The sequence below is a fragment of the Crinia signifera genome, chromosome 2 (assembly GCF_055691185.1).
Source record: "Crinia signifera chromosome 2, ASM5569118v1, whole genome shotgun sequence".
In the NCBI taxonomy this organism is placed as follows: domain Eukaryota; kingdom Metazoa; phylum Chordata; class Amphibia; order Anura; family Myobatrachidae; genus Crinia; species Crinia signifera.
In genome coordinates, this window is record NC_139218.1 from 371618919 (window position 1) to 371640242 (window position 21324).

General features: G+C 44.8%; 1 protein-coding gene across 3 annotated transcripts in view; it reads right to left on the bottom strand.

The window, feature by feature from the left end:
* The window catches only part of DYNC2H1 (dynein cytoplasmic 2 heavy chain 1), a 324861-nt gene that overhangs the window by 21809 nt on the left and 281728 nt on the right, over positions 1-21324 (bottom strand). The gene's annotated exons all lie outside the window — the stretch shown is intronic.

Consider the following 21324-nt stretch of genomic DNA (forward strand, 5'->3'; position numbering starts at 1 on the left):
GTGGGCACGGATGGATGTTTTTTGAGCTGCCAAGCACTGGTTTATATGTATTTGTTGTTTTAGAATGAACGGCTATGCAATTTTAGCTTGATAGGTAAAAGCTTATCGGTTGCTATAGGCCAAGTCTGTGTATAAGGTATAATACACCCCCCCCCCCTTCCTCCCCATGGCGCTATTATGGAGATGTACTCTGTGAAACCTTATAAATAAGACAAGTACAGACATTGCCCATGGCAACCATATTGTAGCTACTATTTATCTAGTATAATCTATAATGTGAATGCTAGTGTCTCATTGGTTTATATGGTAAATTCTCCACTTGTCCTCTGTAGAATATTGGACTATTTTCCCCAGTGAGCATCTGCCTAAATTTCGAAAAGAATAATGTACTGAAGCTATATGCACACACCGGTGCCACTATATGCCCACACACCTATGCCACTATATGCACACACCTGTGCCACTATATGCACACAACAGTGCCACTATGTGTGCACACCCATGCCACTATATATATACACCTGTGCCACTATATGCCCACACACCTATGCCACTATATGCACACACCTGTGCCACTATATGCACACAACAGTGCAACTATGTGTGAACACCCATGCCACTATATGTAAACACCTGTGCCACTGTATGCAGACGTGTGCCACTATATGTACACACCTGTGCCACTATATGAACACAATCGTGCCACTATGTGTACACACCTGTACAACTATATGCCCACACACCCGTGCCACTGTATGCACAGACTTGTGCCACTATATGTACTCACCTGTGCAACTATATGCCCACACACCTGTGCCACTATATGTACACACCTATGCCTCTATATGCCCACACACCTGTGCCACTATATGTACACACCTATGCCACTATATGTACACACCTGTGCCACTATATGTACACACCTGTGCCACTATATGTACACACTTGTGCCTCTACCAGTACAAAATTGTCATCAGTATAAAACAAGTGTTTGCTTTTGGGCTGAACAACAAATGTTATAACGATTTGTTTTTGTCAGGGTTTAGTATCTTTTACATTAATATTTACTAATAGAAGAGTATTAAAGGCAATTTTATATGAGAAGAGACACATTCGGGTAATGTACCCTTCACCTGATTATACTGTAATCACTGAAAATACATTATATTGCACAACAATTTTAAATGTAATAGCAAACGACGCAAAACAACATCTTCACTGAGGTTATTCTCAAAGCGAATTTAAGAAGTCATATAATTTAATATCCTGGCTAAGTGTTCCATTTATTAGTACCATGCCCAGTACAGACTGATTCGCTATAAATGCATATTCACCCAATACCGGCAACTACAATTATATTTCATGTTTAGCAACAACAAGCATTTATACAGTATTATAAAATCCATGGAAGATCAGAATTTATATTTCCTAAGCAAAGTAATTACAGGAAGATTTTCTAAATATACACTAAAGGGGGCGTGTCCAGCACCACCAGGTGGAACCATATACATGGATATATATATGTCTGTTGGTCAGTCCGGCACTCAACACAAGCAGTGGTTAGGACCAGGGTGCCCTCCGGAGGGTGATGTACAGGGTTGCAATAGTTGAACAAAGCAGCGGCACTCCATGGTATTTTGCAAAAAACTTTTAGTGAACAAAACATTACCAACGTTTTGGGGTTCAAACCTTGTGTACCTTGAAAAAGGGGTCAGTTTGAACCCCGAAACGTTGGCAATGTTTTGATCACTAAAAGTTTTTTTCAAAATCCCATGTAGCAATTGGCGGGGCAAAGATATGTGCGGCTATATCTATATAAAATATACATATATATTTCAGCATTGACACAATTTTGTTATTTTACCAATACATATTCAAGTTGCCGTTAAGTATAATGCTGTGTACACATGGTGAGATTTGACATTAGATTTTGACTATATAGTCAAAATCGCATGCAGATCGCACAGGTTTTTTACCTTGCGATCCCGATGCGCGCTCCCAGGACAGCACAAATCGAAACCCAGAATGACAGGGCAGCAATGACTTTATAGTGCAAATCGAATGTAGATAGCATGAATTGTATGTAGATAGTACAGAGTTAGCAGAGATTGCATAGCACTCGAATCTTAAAAGTCGAATAGCAAGGGAATCGCACCATGTGTACACACCTTAAGGATGTGTGTTTCCCATACTTGCCTACCCTCCTGGAATGGCCCCGGGAAGGTGGGCAAGTCTCCCGCATTCTAGCCACAGCCCCTACTCCCCTGCGGTATAAATTTCCGAATTTCACAGGTCCGCGGGGAGGGGCTAAATGATGCAAATCGCGTCATTTTGCGCCATTTTAGCCCCTCCCCCACCCACAGACTAGCAAATTAATGAGGCTGCCGGTCATGGGGGCGGAGCTTAGTGACATCAGCCTCGCCCCGCAACCAAAACAAAGCCTCGTCCAGCCCCTCTTCACTCCTCTCCGGGCTTCTCCCGGAGAGAAATTGTCAAAAGTCGGCAGGTAAAGAATACAGAAAAGATACATAAAACCAAACATCATTCACGCATTCAACATACATACTGCTGATGGTAGGAAACTATTGTGCAAACGGCTTGTACGTGCCCTTAGGGTTCTCAACCTTTTTAGCGAGGGTCATTTCTAAACTAAAAAAGGGGTGGCTGGAATCTGCTAAAATATTTTTAGTACGCTTTAAAATTCTGGAATTATAGAGCTCCAGTGTGGTTGGCACCTGCACTCCAATGATTTTGCCTGCGGCCTTTACAATACGTTCTAATTTCAAGCGTTCTCTAGCCGTGCAGTTGCCAAACCAAATAATGATACCGAAGGTCAGGATACTTTCGATCGAACATCTATAGAAATTTGTCATGGTGGGCCTGCTCACGCCAGACGCTTTTAGACGCCTCAAGAAAAAGAGACGCTGTTGGGATTTTTTTATTTAAGTCAGAACATTGCCAGACCATGACAGATTAGCTGATACCTGAAGACCCAGGAACTTGACTGACTCCATAATTTCTACATCTACCTCATTTATGCACACTGGTCTCTTCGGCACAACTAGCTTTCTTCTGTACAACGGTGCAAAGACACAGCAGCCAGTGAGCATCTCAGTAGGATGACCATTGGCGGCATAGCATAAACACGCTACTGTAATTTCGTGTGTAGGTACCAGGTGCTCTTACTCGAAACGGGCAGAAAACATCAATGATTTCACTCTTTCAGCAAGCTTGAGGGTAAATTTCCTAGAGATTCTAAAAATGAAAAGAGGTGGTGTTACCCATAGCAACCAATCCCACAGCCGCCAGTTAGATAATCAGTGCATATCGGTCAAAATAAATGAATATATCATTGGTGGAAATAGATGAGCTGCCCCGTACGCAACGGGCAACTTTTGAGCTGAGAGCAGCTCAAAGGCCAAAACTGAGCTGATTTCAGCTCAAAACCGCCAGTGCGTACGAGCCTTACTGTAAGCCTGATATAAGTGTTGTCCCCAATGTCCTTGCAGGAAGTTTCTGGGCATCTCTCATTGCAGATCCTCAGCTACAGGGCATTATGACATAATCTAGTGTATTCTGTCTAAATAGTGAGTAAATACCCACCTGAGCGGTGAGAATCCTCCCCAGGAATCCCAGTCTGACGTTAGCATTAATATGTGGTGAGTGCTAGAGGAGTAGTGTGTCACTGGGGCACCATTCTCCTTGCACTCTCCTCCAAAGTAACGGAGATAACATGGGCCATAAAAGAGATAGAAGATCCATCCCAGTGATATGTTTTTGTAGTGTAATACCAAAGAGGCAGGAGATTGGAGGCAATGTGATGGCGGATGAGAGGGAAGATTAGGAAGAGTTATGCCTAGATGCATTACGGTTACAGTGAAGCATGAATGTGGGGCTTGGAGGTTGTTTATTAAAGAACATGGGTCCGGGGGGTGGGAAGAGGTTCATTTGTTCCCTGGGTTATTTTGACTTCTGCCACCAGTTTATTTATACTTGGATTAATAAATTAATTGGAGTAGGCATTAAAGGGTACATTTATGAAGATCCCATAGGAACCAATAATCCTTGATAATTAGTATAAACTCCAAGCTAGGAGAATACCTCCCCTCATTTGGACCTGATCAATTGTAGAGGAAATCAATGTCCCAGGCTATGGGCCCTTATTCTGGTTCACTCGCAAAGGCAAATTCCTTCTCAAATGGACAAAACCATGTGAACTGCAGGTGGGGCAGATGTAACTTGTGCAGATAGAAATAGATTTGGGTGGGGTTTTACTTCAAAGTGAGATCTATATTGCAGTGTAAAAATAAAGCAGTCAGTGTTTACCCTGCACAGAAACAAAATACTCACCCAAATCTAACTCTGTGCACATTTTACATCTGCCCCACCTGCAGTGCACATGGTTTTGTCAATTTGAGAAGGAATTTGCCTTCGCGAGTGAACCAGAATAAGGGCCATCGTGGAGAAGGTATATCCCTCGCTGAATGCAGAAAAACAGTACCTGGAGAAGTCCCTTTTTAAAAGGCGGTCCGGGAGCAAGTAAGCAAGGTCCAGGGGGTGGAATAAAGGCAGCAAGAACATTGCTCAACGCGTTTCAACGTGGAAGTACCCACTTCTTCAGGAGCAGAGTCTCCAGCTTTTAAAAAGGGACTTCTCCAGGTACTACGCATGGGACCGCACGTTGCATCGAACCTGCTGTCAGTCACCTGCAATTTGGTCTCTGTTCCTGATTGATTGCTGCAATGACAGGAAAAGAGCAGAGACATTTCCCGGTATGGGGGCCTATACTGTGGCGATAGACAATGGAGGCCTGAAAGGACATTCTGAGCAATCATAGGGTTGCTCTAGCATCCGATGCTGCGGCCAATGCCCAGAATTCATGATGTGGTGGTGGGCATCTCAATAGGATACCCATCGGCTGTGGCAGTAGCATAAAGACGCAGGAGCAGCTTTGCTCGCCATGCCTTGCGCCAGGTGGCTCCTACCTCTACTGCTCCGCATGGCATACTTTGCCATCCACGTAGACTGGGACCTAGACATCGTCTCTCATCCAGATACCACGGGTGCCACCGTGTAGCAGCTGCTACTGTAAATGCGTCCACCTCTGATTGCTCCCCACAGTCCCTGGATTGCAGCTTTGGAACTTCTTTGAGTGGTCACAGTTAATATACTTGTGGATAAAAGGAAACATAAGCCCATTCCTGTGTAATATACCTTATGCCTTTGGAAAGGAAAATTCTTTGCTAATTAAACTACAGACCAAAGCTGACAGATTGAAGGTCATAGTTTCAGAGATTGTGCCACAGAATACTGATTAGTAACATAAATTGATTTGCTTCCATTTAGGAGTCAGAATAAATATATTTTTGTTCAGTTAACATTCTCTCCCGGCATCCATGTTTCATAGAAACAATTCTTGGCAACAAAAAGAGCACGTTCTCATTTGTATAAATATATGTTTGATAATGAGATACTCCTATTTTGGCCAGATAATGGATGCATGCACACCAAGCCACACTCCTCTTTATAAGGATAGCCATCAATTATCTATGGTTATCAACTACACAACCAAGTCTGCCACAGAGAAGAGGGAGGGAAAGGTGGAGGTTGGTCGGATCGGTAATTATAACCACACAACCAAGTCTGCCACAGAGAAGAGGGTGGGAAAGGTGGAGGTTGGTCGGATCGGTAACAATAACCACACAACCAAGTCTGCCACAGAGAAGAGGGAGGGAAAGGTGGAGGTTGGTCGGATCGGTAATTATAACCACGCAACTAAGTCTGCCACAGAGAAGAGGGTGGGAAAGGTGGAGGTTGGTCGGATCGGTAATAATAACCACACAACCAAGTCTGCCACAGAGAAGAGGGAGGGAAAGGTGGAGGTTGGTCGGATCGGTAATTATAACCACGCAACCAAGTCTGCCACAGAGAAGAGGGTGGGAAAGGTGGAGGTTGGTTGGATCGGTAATAATAACCACACAACCAAGTCTGCCACAACGAAGAGGGTGGGAAAGGTGGAGGTTGGTCGGATCGGAAATAATAACCACACAACCAAGTCTGCCACAGAGAAGAGGGTGGAAAAGGTGGAGGTTGGTCAGATCGGTAATAATAACTACACAACCAAGTCTGCCACAGAGAAGAGGGTGGGAAAGGTGGAGGTTGGTCAGATCGGTAATAATAACTACACAACCAAGTCTGCCACAGAGAAGAGGGTGGGAAAGGTGGAGGTTGATCAGATCGGTAATAATAAACTGGGTTGGGCTGCAGTGGGGCCAGGGAGGCTGCTGCTACTTTTGGAGAGCTTACTCAAGGTTTTAAAGGGGTGATCATTTAAAATTCAAAATTTGAAATGATTACCAATTTACAACATTGGACAGACTCACCTATACCTGTATCTAGAAGGCCATTTTACTTACTCTTAACCACTCGTCTGGCATGGTCGCATCAGATGTGACCACACTAGGGTGGGTTTCCCTGACATGGTCGCATCTGATGCAACATGTTAGGAAACCCACTGTGTGGCTGCAGGATGAGAATCTTCCTGCATTGACCACTCTCCAGTCCCTCTGCTAATGAGTGTACTACATTTGTTTGGATTTGGAAGACATTTTTATCATCTTATTTATAGATCTCAATTGTTTTTTTGTTTGCTATGTACGGCGCTGCGGACACTTTGCGGCGCCTTATAAATAAACGTACTACTACTACTACTAAAAACAATTACAAATAGGGGTGGACCTGGGAAAATGGTCTGATGGAAATGCCATTGGATTCTTCTCTCCGATAGTCATCTAATAGCTGACGGCTTGCATTGAGCTACGAGACACCCAGAGCTCATTGTAACATGTGCGGTGCTCTGGCTTCTACCACGGAAAGTTTGGATAGTAGAACTGCCACCACTATGGCTGGTGGGTGGCTATCGTGCAATGACCTTAATTAGCTAATAACATCCCTGAACTGTTCGGACTTCACAACAAACTAAACTATGCCCTAACGTGTGTTATTGGGAAATGGGGAAAAGTCACTTGGTCATACCGACGGACTTGTCAGCAAGAATACTAGTTGTGAGTCCATAGCTTCTAACCTTAATGGTGTATGGGCTGTAGAACAAGACTTATCTTAGCTTACAGTTCCATTTTTGTGAGCCGGCAATAACAGGTCATTCATGTAGAATTGGCAAGAGAATCGGTAAAGCAGGGAACACTTTTAACGTCATTTTAAATGATTTGTCCAATTCAGACGTGTTCGGAATGACAAATCGTGTATATCACCCAGTGTGTACGCTCAATCATGATGCACGTTCCCACTGGTCACTTCTTCTGATCTTTTGAACATTCAGGAAAATGTGTGTGTATTGTTAAGGACAGTATACTCCTGGATGTGGCCAAGTGTGTACGCCCTGTATCGTTTTACTGGGAGTTCAAGGAAAATCGCTGATGACATCGCATCGTTTGCAAGTCGTCTAATGCTTAAGACTACTGCGAACCGGTTATCCAGTATTGAAGGGAAGCTGCGCATCACTTAACTCATACCTCCCAACTTTTGCTAATGCCAAGGAGGGACATCCTTGCGCACAGAAGGCGCGCCACCGAAATTAGGGAGTGTGGCCTAGTGGCAAGGGGCGTGGCCTATAGATTGCATCATTTCACAAGGCCACGCCCCATTTATAGACACTGTGGGAGCATGGTGAGCAGCTCTGTAATCTGCTCGCCAGCCCCCAGCCCCTCTGCTTGCGGGAATAGACGCTGTGCGCATGCGCACAGCGTCTATTCAACGGGTGACACTGCTGGCCGTGGGAGGAACACAGGAACGTCCCCAAAAACCGTGACGTTCCCGCGGTATGCGGGACAGTTGGGAGTTATGCTTAACTCCAGTGGCAACATTTAATTAATGAGTTGCAGTGATAAAACTTTGCAACATGATAAAAAAATACCCATTAGTGAGTTGTCTACTACAGAGTTCATTTTAATTGCATTGCTGGTTCAGATCAGTTTATGCTACAGTATGCTGGATTCCACGTGCTCTAATATAATTACATATTATATCATTTGTAATGAAGAAGGAAGGGTCTATTTATCAGTTTGCAGTGACAGACCACATTTTCTAGTGTCTAGTTAGCGCAGCGTTAGACAACCAATTTAACATGAGATTTTGCTGGGACAACAGAGCAATGCTTGATGCAGTAAAATGGAGATTGCTCAATCCAGCGACCAGGCCATTTCCGCTCAGCGTATGTTTGATCAGGAATTGCCGACATACACATATGCAATGCAAAGCCTGGAGTTAGACATCCAGGAACAGTTTCAACAAAAAAAATAAAAATTGAAAAAAATAAGGTAAAAAAATAACAAATAAAAAACGAAACAATTTAATATACCTTCAAAATAATGTGTCAGCGCTGTCTACTGAGCGAACTCTGGAGAGAACATTGGCCCCAATCAATTAATATCCAGTGTGCTTGATATTAATAGTCGGGAGATAGCGGCGCACAGAGCTGCAAATCGCAATGGTCCCTACACACACAGCAATGTAGGGGTATTTTCTGAGCGCTGTAGTTATAGTAAAATCGCTCAGAAAATAAAGGTGATCTACTAACTGCAGCTGCTATGGGGGTTGTCAGCACACAACAAATGTATTAAAGGAATAAGGTGTACCAGCGAGACCCACTTCTTCATCAAAGCCATCCATCTCTCAAACCCTCTGCTCCATGCTCACTATCTCTCCGTCTGTGCCACCCTTGTCTGTCTGCCCCTCCAGCTTAGAACATAAGCTGTCACGAGCAGGCCCCTCTCCCCTCATGTGATTTGCCTTCCTTCATGTATTCTATTATCTGCGCCCTACAAGAGCACCCAACCCTCGGGTTCTGCCACCCTGTTTCTTATTTCAGTGTTACAACTGCTTATGCAACAATGTTTATATACCATATACTTGGTCCTGCATTATCTTGTACTGTATGTCACTGTTTTCGTGTTTCGCTCATTTCATTATGTACTTTGGCCCTATTCAGTGAAGCAGAAAATCAAGTCATTTTGTGTCTGGAACAAACCATGTTGCTATGCAAGTCGACATTTATATGGTTTCTCTGCAGGGCAAATACTGGCAGCTTTTGCATGTAACCCACAGCGGTTATGTTTATTCTGCAATTGAGATTTCAGTTTGAATACACCCAACCCAAATCTAAAGACCCCCATCCACTAGTGCAATCTAGGCCCTTTTCATTCCGTGGCATTAGGCTGAGGAATCTGATAAAAAGGGCCCAAATCGCATTTGTTTAACCTCAGATCCCGTTCCGTGGTCCCATCCGCATTCGAGTCGGAGATAGTCACCAATGATCCATCAAATCCCGCAGCCGGGAATGGGATCGCATACAAAAGGACCACATGCTATATATTGCATGCAATCCTGCCGCCCGGGCCCTTCCCGGGCAGCTCAAGAGGAATTGGCTGCGACTTCTCCCCTCTGAGAAGTTGCCGTAGAGGATGGGGACCTTGTCTCTCCACACGTTACATCTGCCCCACCTGCAGTGCCGCATAGTCTTGCCCTGTTGAGTGCATTTTTGCTTTGACAACACAGCTGAATAAGACACTGCTGAACCCTTGTGTAGCCATATTACTAAAGGTTTATAATAAAATACACACAGGGCCGGCACCACCACTAGGCAAATTTAGGCATTCGCCTAGGGCGCCGGCCACTGGAGGGCGGCATTTCCCCCCCCCCCCCGTGCCGCGGGGGTACCTGTCCTGCGGCTGTGTATATAAAGCTTGCGGCGGCAGCGGGGGGTCCCTGCAGTCAAGAAATATCGAGCGCGCTATCCGCCTGGCTACGCAGAAGTGCTTCTGTTGTGGAAACACTGGCCGCACGCTGATTGGCTGAGATTCAGTAATCAGCGTGCGCCGTGCGGCCAGTGTTTTCACAACAGAAGCGCTTCCGCGTAGCAAGGCGGATAGCGCTCGTTATTTCTTGACTGCAGGGACCCCCCCGCTGCCGCCGCAAGCTTTATATACACAGCCGCAGGACAGGTACACACCCCCCCCGGCACTGGGGCGCCCCCACCCCGACTCGCCTGGGGCGCTCCAGTGCCTTGCACCGGCCCTGAATACACATGTACATGAGCAATACTAAAAAATGATACAAATCTGCAGAACTATATTTATGTGGTACAAACACAAATTCTACAACAATGTATTAATGCATCTGTCATTGTAAGTGGAAGTTACTAACCAAGCATTGGTTGGTCACTGTGGACTACTTCACTGCTGTCACGGAACCCTCTGAGGTTACAGGAAACAGAGGATACAATTCTATAGCTTTGATTTTTTGCCCCCATTCCTTTCTGTTGACTTCAAAATAAAATCGTCCTTCACAACGTTGCTTTATTAGAGTTGTGACTTTTATCCAGTACGGTTTAGAGAAAAATAACGAAATGAACAATGAATCCCTGCTAGCTGTAAAAGGTCACAGAATATACCGCCACAAGGAGATAAAAAACATCTTTTTAAAAAGTCCTTTTATTTTGCACAGTGCTTTGTGTGAAACGTTCCCCCCCACCTACGACCTTGTTAAATGCCTGACAATAGAAGATTGGCATGTTTGTAGACAGAACAGCGCCATGCTTTAGATCACAGGTAGAGAATGATATTATTTTATAAATACCTATTTTGCTTTCTTACAAGTATGAATCTAAAGCAGCGTGCGGCTGTTTGTACCCAAAGTCACCCAACCATGGGATGTGCAGTGAATGGGCTAGACAGGAGCGCGACCCAGTTCCTCCTCTGCGCATTGTGATTACATCTCCGTGAACCTTTTAAGCAGCTGTCAAAAGACTGGCCATACACAGCTGGAACAGACTCATGAATTTACTGTATCAGATGTGATGGTCTTTCTAGAGAAATACGGATAAATAAAACTTTGAGGAAAAAAAACCTCTGTTACCGAACACTTTGTCCACAAAACGGAGATAAGGACAGGAAGTAAGACGGTGCGGTTTAGAAAAATATAGACAATTTGGGTGTGATTCAAGACCAAAAGCAGCCGCAGCTAGGGCAGACTGCGCATAAATTGGTTATGAGCCTAATTCAGTTAGGAACACAGATTGCCAAAAATCGATATGCGCACAACCTCTTAAACTGTGGTCAAGTTGGAAAAACCGCGACTACAGATGAAGGTACGACGGGGAGTGTACACGTTGAGGGGGTGTGGTCTGCACAACACCGGCATGTCTAGATCGTTAGTTGGGTGGGCCTTATTGGCTACATCACGTGAAACCGCTGTAACGCAAAACATGGTGGCCCTGCACCTTGCTTTGCAGTTCGGCTGCCCAGCCAGGGAGCTACCAGTAATATGCAAGCACTCTGCTATATATCCCTATAGATTGTAAGCTTGCAAGCAGGGCCCTTCTTCCATTTGACTGTCTGTAATTACCTATTTTGTTTTATCCCTATTTCTGATAGTAAAGCACAATGGAACCTGCCGCGCTGCATTAGAAATGGACTCGATAAATATTACTAGATAAATATATAGCACAGAGCTCATATAATAGCAAAGCAATCACACAGTTCTGCGATTGCATTGCCGGCGGTACCCGGCATGCTGTGGGGTGGGGGGATCACAGGGAACTAGAATGTGCATATAGTCACATCAGCTTTCCATTTTGCTGTGAGTGGAGTTGCGTGTGCATTACACGCAGCGGTGTAACAATAGCCCCTCAGCCCCCGCGGTCATGGGGGGGCACTGAGTAAATGTGGTCGCCGGGGGTCTGCAGGGGCTATCGCTGCAACGTTACTGCCTGCCGGGACCTGCAGTTCTATTTGCCTGCAGTCCCAACTCCCGAAGCTCCTCCTGCTGCTGCTAATGAAAAATGGGTCTAACAAAATGTCCGCCCCCGGGAACGCAAGCCAGTTGATCTGCAGGTCCCGCGGTGGCAAGCAGAGTGGTGAGTTAGATTAAACTTTACTGGGGGGAAGGGGGAGAGGGGGGGGTTGGTGGTGCGGTCTTAATTTTCTGTGAGGGGGGCCCTTTTTTGTAGTTGCGCCACTGATTACATAAGACACAAAATGAGGCCTTTTAATAAATTAGAGATTGGACAACTAAAATAGTGCATAGCCAACATCACAAAACTTACCCGGAAAGACGAGGGCCAGATGTATCAAGCTTTAAAAGTGATAAAATGTAGTGTGATAAACAACCAACCAATCGGCTCCTATCTGTCATTTTTCAAACCCAGCCTGTGACATGACAGATAGGAGCTGATTGGCTGGTTGGTTATCACTCTCCATTTCATCACTTTTTGAAGCTTGATACATCTGGCCCTCAAAGATCTTACTATGAATAGTTTGGAATAGACAATGGAAAGGGGGAACATGACAGAGACTTCCAAATATATATGAAGACTTTTACTAAGGTCTAAGGGGGAAACATTCTTCAAATGAAAAGCAGTATTAGAAGATGAGGCAGTTCAGGGGAAAAATGACTTCCCAGTGATGGTAGCAGACAAGTGGAATAGCCTCCCATCAGAGGTGGTAGAGGCTAATAAAGTACAGCAATTTATACATGACTGCAAAAAACCTAAGGATAACCCTGCAAAAAAAACGAATAGGGTTTAAGGTAACGATAAGTTTAAAAATTGGGGCAGACGGATGGCCAAGTGGTTCTTATCTGCCATCAAAATCTATGTTTCTTTGTATATAAAAGGCAGCCTTGTAGTCAATAGGACTAAGCTCATTGTATTTTTATCTTTAAAATGAGCCTGTCAATTACACACAATGGAAACGGTCACTTTGTAGGCTGAATAAATGCTCACTGGAAACGAGTGATATAAGAGAGTCATTTGACATACAGTGTAACGTTCTGTGCTTAGAACAGTAATATCACTAATTTGTATGTAGAGAACGGATAGGGTGCACACCCATATAAATGAGCTCAGACCACATACCGGCAGCCTGCACAGGGCCTGATGCAGCGCTGTATCCTGATTGCGGAGCACATGTCTTCGCACTGCGCACGCTTTGGAAGTACTGCAATGCAGCTTCATATGCATGTGTGTCAAAACTCAGCGTAAGTAGGCTGTAACGCAGCATTCTCATGCAAGCAATGGTCAGAGAGGTGTGCCAATACAATGCAGGCGTGAAAGCGACCATAATGATGGTGAATATCAGACCAATACAGTGGACAGGGGCGGATGCGCCACAAAAATGCGCAGAACTCTGTTTATGAGCGAACAAAGGCATTTATTTAAAGCGCACACCAAGCACTTGCATCTACGGCCGTCGGCCGATCTACCCCTGAGCCTATTGTGTCAATGATGGGTCAGAACGGAGTTTAAAGGTTTCGCTTTAATGTCGCACATAAGATAATTGGTTTGAACAATCATTATTTTATGATATTGTTATATTGTTTGTACAGAGTACTAACATTTATATTGTGCCAGAGAAAGATGCCAATGCCGTCATATTTCTTATACCCAGGTTTGGTGAAATATTGACCATTTAATCCCCACTATAGTGTTATTACAAATCAGGAGGCTCCAGGGGGGAGGGGGAGGGCTGCAGCACAGTTCAAAATTCAAATAGGGGAGGACCAGCAACTGCAACTCCAAACTGACTCACTGGCAGTGGCAGTTTCTTCCTTATTTGATTATTGGACTGCTGTCACTTATCACAATGCTTGTGCAGTCAGTGGGACTGACACTGGAACTCATTGGGGTGAATTCAATTGTTTCTGGGAGCCCGGCGGCAGCTATACAATTGATTGGCCACTGGGTGCGAACACAGTGGATGCCCATTTTATATACTGTCCATGTCAACAGACAAAAAAAAATGAAAACCTGTGTCAACATTTTCAGCGTTGATCATGTTCATGTCAACATTTACCTTGTGTCAACCTTGAATATATTGACCATTCTTAGGACACCTAGTCACGGTCAATCATTAGTGGTCGTCCTAGTGGCTGTCGACATTGTGTATCGTCTATGACATAAACATTCATGGAACTTACGTTTTTTTTTAATTTTCTCCTCTATTCAGTGCGATAAATGAGGGAATGTACAAATGCTATTTTACAACCACCAATGTGTGTGACGCCATAGTACCAATATGTTTAGTGATTGCTGGTGGAAATAAGCCTTCTAGGCTCTATGTCCCTCATAATAGAGAAGCGTGTCAGAGGCATCACATGGAAACTGACAGGTATTGTAAACACACCAGAGGCTCTGACATGCTTTTCACAATGGCTTAACCGCTGTTGAAACCTCCGGTACATCAACCAGAACCTGACAGAGTCTTTGTGACATTCCCAAATCATATTTCAGGAATGAAGAATGCAGACACAACATATATATATATATATATATATATATATATACACACACACACACTTAACATCGGCACTCACCTTTCCTAGTTTAGGGGTGCCCTATGGCTTGTGACCACATTGTTTAAACAGACATTGTAGGGGCTCTGCACTCACTAAATTAACTGATAATAAATAGTGGAGATTTGGTTCATGAATTGATCAATGCATTTAAGCCTGCAGCCCCCTTCACGGGACCCCACTTTTCTGCAGGTCCTACCACTATCGCTCAATATGGCTACAATACACATAGCTATCACATCAATGTTTGATTCCAGGCATGCTATCTGGTCTGAGGCTCACAGCAGACTGTGCTTTTATAGGTGAGCAGCTACCAACACACCTGTCACTAATCATCTAGGGAAATGGTTAACATAAGCTAGTTAAAGCAGGGTGCATGAGAGAATGTGACCACAATAAGACTAATTTAAAAAATTAATCTAATAAACAATGTTAAGTGTATATTGTAGCCATTTTCAGCAATAGTGTTAGGACCTGCAGAAAGGTGGGGTCCCGTGAAGGGGGCTGCAGGCTTAAATGCATTGATCAATTCATGAACCAAATCTCCACTATTTATTATCAGTTAATTTAGTGTGTGCAGATCCCCTACAATGACAGAACCTGATGCTGGAAGTCTGAGCAAAGCTGGGAGTCACTAGATCTCCAATCGCTGCCAACCAATCACACTGTGGCTTGTGTGGGAACCCATTTGTCAATAACGTTTGTAGCAGTTTACATAGTTGTCCCTAAGTTTGTATTATTTACCGAATTATTATCACAAACATAAATCATAAAGAAAGTGTTCCCTTGGATATCAAATTCCTACGCAGGCATGCTAATTAACAATAAGTCCCATTGAATTACAAATGAAGGACATTTCACAATTGCCCACTCATTTACTACCATGGGCTAGAATAATTCCCAGTGGACTAAAAGAAAAAGAGGCCTTACAGAATGCTTCACTGTATATGCGGCGTAATATATTTTAGTAAATATTTTAGTATAATGAAAAAAAGAGTCTAATGGACCACTTATCATGACACTGTAATATGTCACTCTAGGGCAGCGGTTCTCAAACCGTGGGTCATGACCCCAAAGTGGGTCCCAACCTTCTCGCCATGGGGTCGTGACTCCATGTTGTTGACCATCAGGCTGATGACTTTTCTAATCTCAGTCACTGATTCAAGGAGTCTGATTATTTCAGGCTCCTCCCATCATTTTGGGCCTCCACAATGCTGCCATGGATGTGCTGTCTGCTGACTACAAGTGTGATGTGATGACCTTTTGCAGTAACTTGCTGGGGTCCTGTCATTATTTTTATTGTCTGATGGGGTCCCGGAGCAAAATAGTTTGCGGACCCCTGCTCTAGGGGTTGGTTTCAAAATATATGGTCCTCATTTGTGTAATACCCATAACCAAGGATTGCTAAAGAGACCCAAATATTTTTTTTTCTAGGCACTAGAGAGTATAGGTGAACTTGCTAAGGAAAAGGAAACACAGACATATATTTACTAACACTTTTACAAATGAAAACAGGTGATGTTGCCCATAGCAACCAATAAGATTCTATTTTTTGGGGCATGCAATAGAGAAATGATAGACAGAATCTGATTGGTAGGTATCCCTTGCGGATTATCTCCATTTCAAATTCATTCTTTCCTCCTTCAGCTCTGCCCTTGCTCTGGCCAAGGAATCCTACTTTAAGTCCCTCATCCTTTCCCAATCATCCAATCCCCGCAGGCTCTTCGCCACCTTCAACTCCTTGCTCTCCCCCCCTCCTCCAGCTCTTCCGTCCTCCATCGTAGCCGCTGATTTTGCTACCTACTTTTCAACCAAAATCTCCTCTCTCAGGACTGCCATCACTGCTGCCATGACCTCACCCTCTCCCTCCTCCCCTCCTACATCTCCACTCCCCTCCTTCCAACCCCTGTCCTCATTTTACCCCACCACTGCTGCTGAAGTCCACTCTATCCTTCAATCCGCTTCTCCCTCCACCTGCCCACTTGATCCTATCCCCTCCAATATTATCCGTCGTCTCAGTCCATCAGTCTGCTCTCACCTGGCTCACCTCTTTAATCTTTCCCTATCCTCTGGGATCTTCCCTTCCTCCTTCAAACACGCTCTTGTCTCCCAAATTCTCAAAAAAACAAATCTGGACCCCAACTCTCCATCCAACTACAGGCCCATCTCCCTCCTCCCTTTTGCCTCCAAACTCCTAGAACGTCTGACCTATAATCGTCTCCTAAGCCACCTTACTGCTAACTCCATTCTAGACCCCCTCCAATCCGGGTTCCGCCCTTTACATTCCACTGAAACTGCCCTGACCAAAGTCACTAACGATCTACTATCGGCTAAATCCAAAGGCCTCTTCTCTATCCTCATCCAGCTTGATCTGTCGGCTGCCTTTGACACTGTTGACCACCCTCTCCTGCTCAACACCCTCCGCTCCTTTGGCATCACTGGCACGGTCTTCTCCTGGTTCACCTCATACCTCTCCGATCGCTCCTTCTCCGTCTCCACTCCGAGCTCCTCCTCTCCTACTACCCCCCAGCCAGTCGGTGTTCCCCAAGGGTCAGTCCTTGGCCCTCTCCTCTTCTCCCTCTACACCACCTCTCTGGGCACCCTCATCAGCTCCTATGGTTTTCATTACCACCTTTATGCTGATGATACCCTAATCTATCTCTCCTCCCCCGACTTATCCCCATCACTTCTGTCCAAGGTCTCCGAATGCCTCACGGCCATCTCAGCCTGGATGACCCAACGCTTCCTGAAACTAAACATGGCTAAAACTGAACTTCTAATCTTCCATCCCCCGAACATCCCCTCTTCTCCCACTATCTCCATCAGCATTGGTGAAACCGAGATCACGTCCACCGACCAAACGCGCTGCCTCGGTGTCATCATTGACTCCTCCCTCTCTTTCACCCCCCACATTCGTGCTCTCTCACAGTCTTGCCGCTTTCACCTACGCAACATCTCACGCATCAGACCATTCCTCTCCACTGACGCGACCAAAATTCTCATTCACTCTCTTGTCATCTCCCGCCTTGACTACTGCAACATCCTTCTCTCTGGGCTACCTCTCACCCGCCTCGCACCTCTCCAATCCATTCTTAACGCTGCTGCTAGGCTCATCTTCCTCTCCCGCCGCTCTACCTCCGCCTCCCCCCTCTGTTTATCTCTTCACTGGCTCCCCATTCCTTTCCGAGTTCTCTTTAAACTCCTCACCACCACCTACAAGGCTCTCTCCTCCTCCACAGCTCCCTACCTCTCTTCACTGATCTCTATCCACACTCCCTCCCGTCCTCTTCGCTCCATCGCTGACCGCCGACTGACCTCTCACCTAATCACCTCCTCCCACTCCCGTGTCCAAGATTTCTCTCGCGCTGCCCCCCTGCACTGGAACAACCTCCCGCCACCCATCAGGCTATCTGATTCCCTTACCTCCTTCAAGCGCTCCCTCAAAACCCACTTTTTTCGACTAGCCTATCCCTCCTCCTAACCTCTCTTGATCCTCCTATCCTGCCTCCGTTCCCCTCCGTTCCTACTTATCCTATTGTATTTCGTTCGTCCACCCACCTATTTTTAGTATGTTAACTCTTATGAGCAGGGCCCTCCTTCCTCACGTACTCACCCTACCTCATTACCTCACCTGTGCTCCTGTCCTGTTCTTCCCTTCCTCTACTTCATCTTCGGTCTCCTTGACTATTTTGACACCTACTTCTGAACTGATGCTGATTTTAGTTCTACCAGCTATACCCCTATTTATACTGTATCTTTCTACACACCCTGTACGTTACCTTGTAATTTGTTTTTTGTTTTTGTTTGCTATGTACGGCGCTGCGGACACTTTGTGGCGCCCTATAAATAAACGTACTACTACTACTAGGTATGGGCTAGATCACCTCTTTTCATTTTTAAAGGATTAAGTAAATGTACAGATGGGGCGGGCTACAGCCTTGCTGGCGGATCGCCAGAATGTCCCCGCTGGCAATCTGCCAGCAGCCTCGCCATCCATCAGACTGAGACACGCGTGCGTCTCACGCGCACGCACGTCTCAGTCTCCGTCGGCGGGGTGACGGAAACCCTGTCCGTCTCCGCCTCAGGGAGACGGACAGGGTTAGGGGAGGTTAGGGGGGGTGCGGGCAGGCGGCGGGGACCCGGGGGAGCGGATGGAAGCGCCATCGGAAGGGGACGCGCGCGCCTCTCGTGCACGCGCGTCCCCTTCTAGCCATCGATATGGTGCTGGCGGGGGATGGCGGCTGGCATCGCCAGCGCCATCCCCTGCCAGGATGGGCCCTGCTCCATCTGTACCCCACAAACTGGTTAGAGTTTAGAAGGTTTCAGTTTAGTAACTAACCTTTCATCAGGGATATCAAGTATACCGGATATCCACAGATCACAGATGAGCAGGGTCATTATAAAAAAAAAAAAAGTATATTAAACATTATCAGGGGGAGAAGAAGGATTATATTACACCTGAAAGGGAAATGTTGTCTTTCAATGTAGCAGCATTCTGGTAAAGGAACCTCTTCATGTTAATAGATACAGGGCCCCGTTCTTTTTGCACCCACAGGCTCTTTGGTGAATAGAAAAGGGTTTGATTGTCTTCACCATTGGCTATTATGAGGTTATTTATCAGCATCTTAAGAAAATATGTTTTCATTGTATTACAGAAATGTGTTGTTTTGCTTCATGAAAACGTTTAAGCCACCTGATTGTACTTAAATATTAACATCCCCCACATTGTTCCTAAAATCATTATAAAAATATCCCCGTGGGTGGTAAGATGGATTTTTTTGCAAAAAAAAAGAAAAGAAAACATTTGGAACATTCCAAACAGACCGTAGTGTCAAGTTATTGGTATTATTCTCAAATGCACCAAAATATATTTAATGATAACCAGCTCAAATGAGGTCAAAATCACAAATATTTCCCACATTCTGCTGTGCACAAACACATATCTTATGGTTTTGGAACTTGCAAAATAAATTTCTCCTTGGAATACGATTTCCTATTACATAAAATATGACTTCATCGTTCCCAGTCTATAATATGAATGTGTGGTTTAAGTCAAATGTGTTATTTTATACAAAGATATTTAACAGTAAAACAACCTAAGTTGATTATTTGACATAATACACCAGGATGACACTTAAGATTCACCTAATTTTAGTGTGTGATTTTTCTAAATCAGGCATGTCCAAAGTACACATCCCAGCATGCCTTGCCATTGTTTTAGCATTCCCTAACAGCAAAACTGTGGCAAGGCATGATGGGACTTGTAACTGGAAGAATAACATTGATGGCGCTTGACCCCGTAATTGTAAATATTGCTTCACACTATATTTGACGTGATGTTCATAAAAAAAAATAACAGAGTGTAAGATTTCAGAAAAACTAAATTGATGTGAACAGATGAAAGTGGGTGGTGGCGTACCAAACTCACAAAATCGTAAGTGAGATCCCATGTGTTAAGGTATCTTTTCAAGGGAACACCCTCAGTGTCAAAGAATGGGTGTCAGAGAAAATGCGTACCTTACTCACAAAGAGTATGTTGACTCCTATAAAGGTTTCTTTATAAACGGTTGCTGATTTTTTTCTGACTCACAGAACGGAGGTCATGCATTTGATTCCCACCATGGCCCAAACTGTGCAGAGTTTGTATATTTTCCCCGTTCTTGCGTGGGTTTACTCTGGGCACTCTGGTTTCCATAAACATTCCAAAAATATGCTGGTATGCTAAATGGCTCCCAACAAATGAACCCTAGAATGTCTGTGTGTCCATATACATGTGGTAGGGAATATACATTGTAAGCACCACTGGGGCAGGGACTGATGTGAATGTTCTCTGTACAGCTCTGCGGAATATGTGTGCGCTACATAAATAACTGATGATAAATAAATAATGAGCACAAAAGAGCAGAGGATATACAGGGATGGAGCTCAGGGAACAGGGTCACCCAGGTGTACTTGTAATATAAGAGGGGACTGTTGTACTTTATAGGAAACGATCAAGGGATAGATATAACCACCTGGCATGGGCGCCGCCTGATGCCATCATGGGAAATGAGTCTACGGCGCATGCTCCACAGTGTCTGACAGCGGTGTCTATCTAATATATATACCTAGCATCACAGTATACTGTATGTACATATGCGTGACACCTACCGACCTCTTCATTTAGAGGAGACACTGCAGGCCCTTTTGGGGTGTGAGAGGGTCTCTGTCATCAATAGACCCTGCCTCCAAACAAAGGGAAACGGTTTGCGGTGAGGGGCCGGCAGGATGTGGGAGAACTGCGGGGGACTACCCTAAACACCATGAATCCCCTGCAGCTTTAGGAGAAGGCAGATGAGAATGCTCTGTATACAGATGGAGCGCCTCTCAGCCAGCGCTGGGAATTGCCAGATCGTCTTGTGCGCCCTTTTCCGGCATATGGCGGCACCTGGCGGTTGGCGGTTCAATCGCCAGGAGCAGCTCCAACGGGAGCTGCTCCATCTGTATGTCATTTACATGATTCTTTGCTATTCATATTATGCAACATATTCTTGGTTTATATACTTAGGATAATGGCGACTGTTCACAACATGAGGATGTTACATAGAACATTAATATGCTATGTAACAATGTACTAGTGGGAGCAATTGAAAACATCTCTTAATACGGATGTGTCCTCACTTAGGGCCTTATTTTGGTTCATTCTTTCTGACAAAATCCTTCTTAGATGGGCAAAACCATGTGCACTGCAGGTGGGGCAGATGTAACATGTGCAGAGAGAATTAGATTTGGGTGGGGTTTTACTTCAAAGTGAGATCTATATTGCAGTGTAAAAATTAAGCAGTCAGTATTTTCCCTGCACAGAAACAAAATTACTTACCCAAATCTAATTCTCTCTGCACATGTTACATCTGCCCCCCTGCAGTGCACATGGTTTTGTCCATCTAAGAAGGATTTTGTCAGAAAGAATGAACCAAA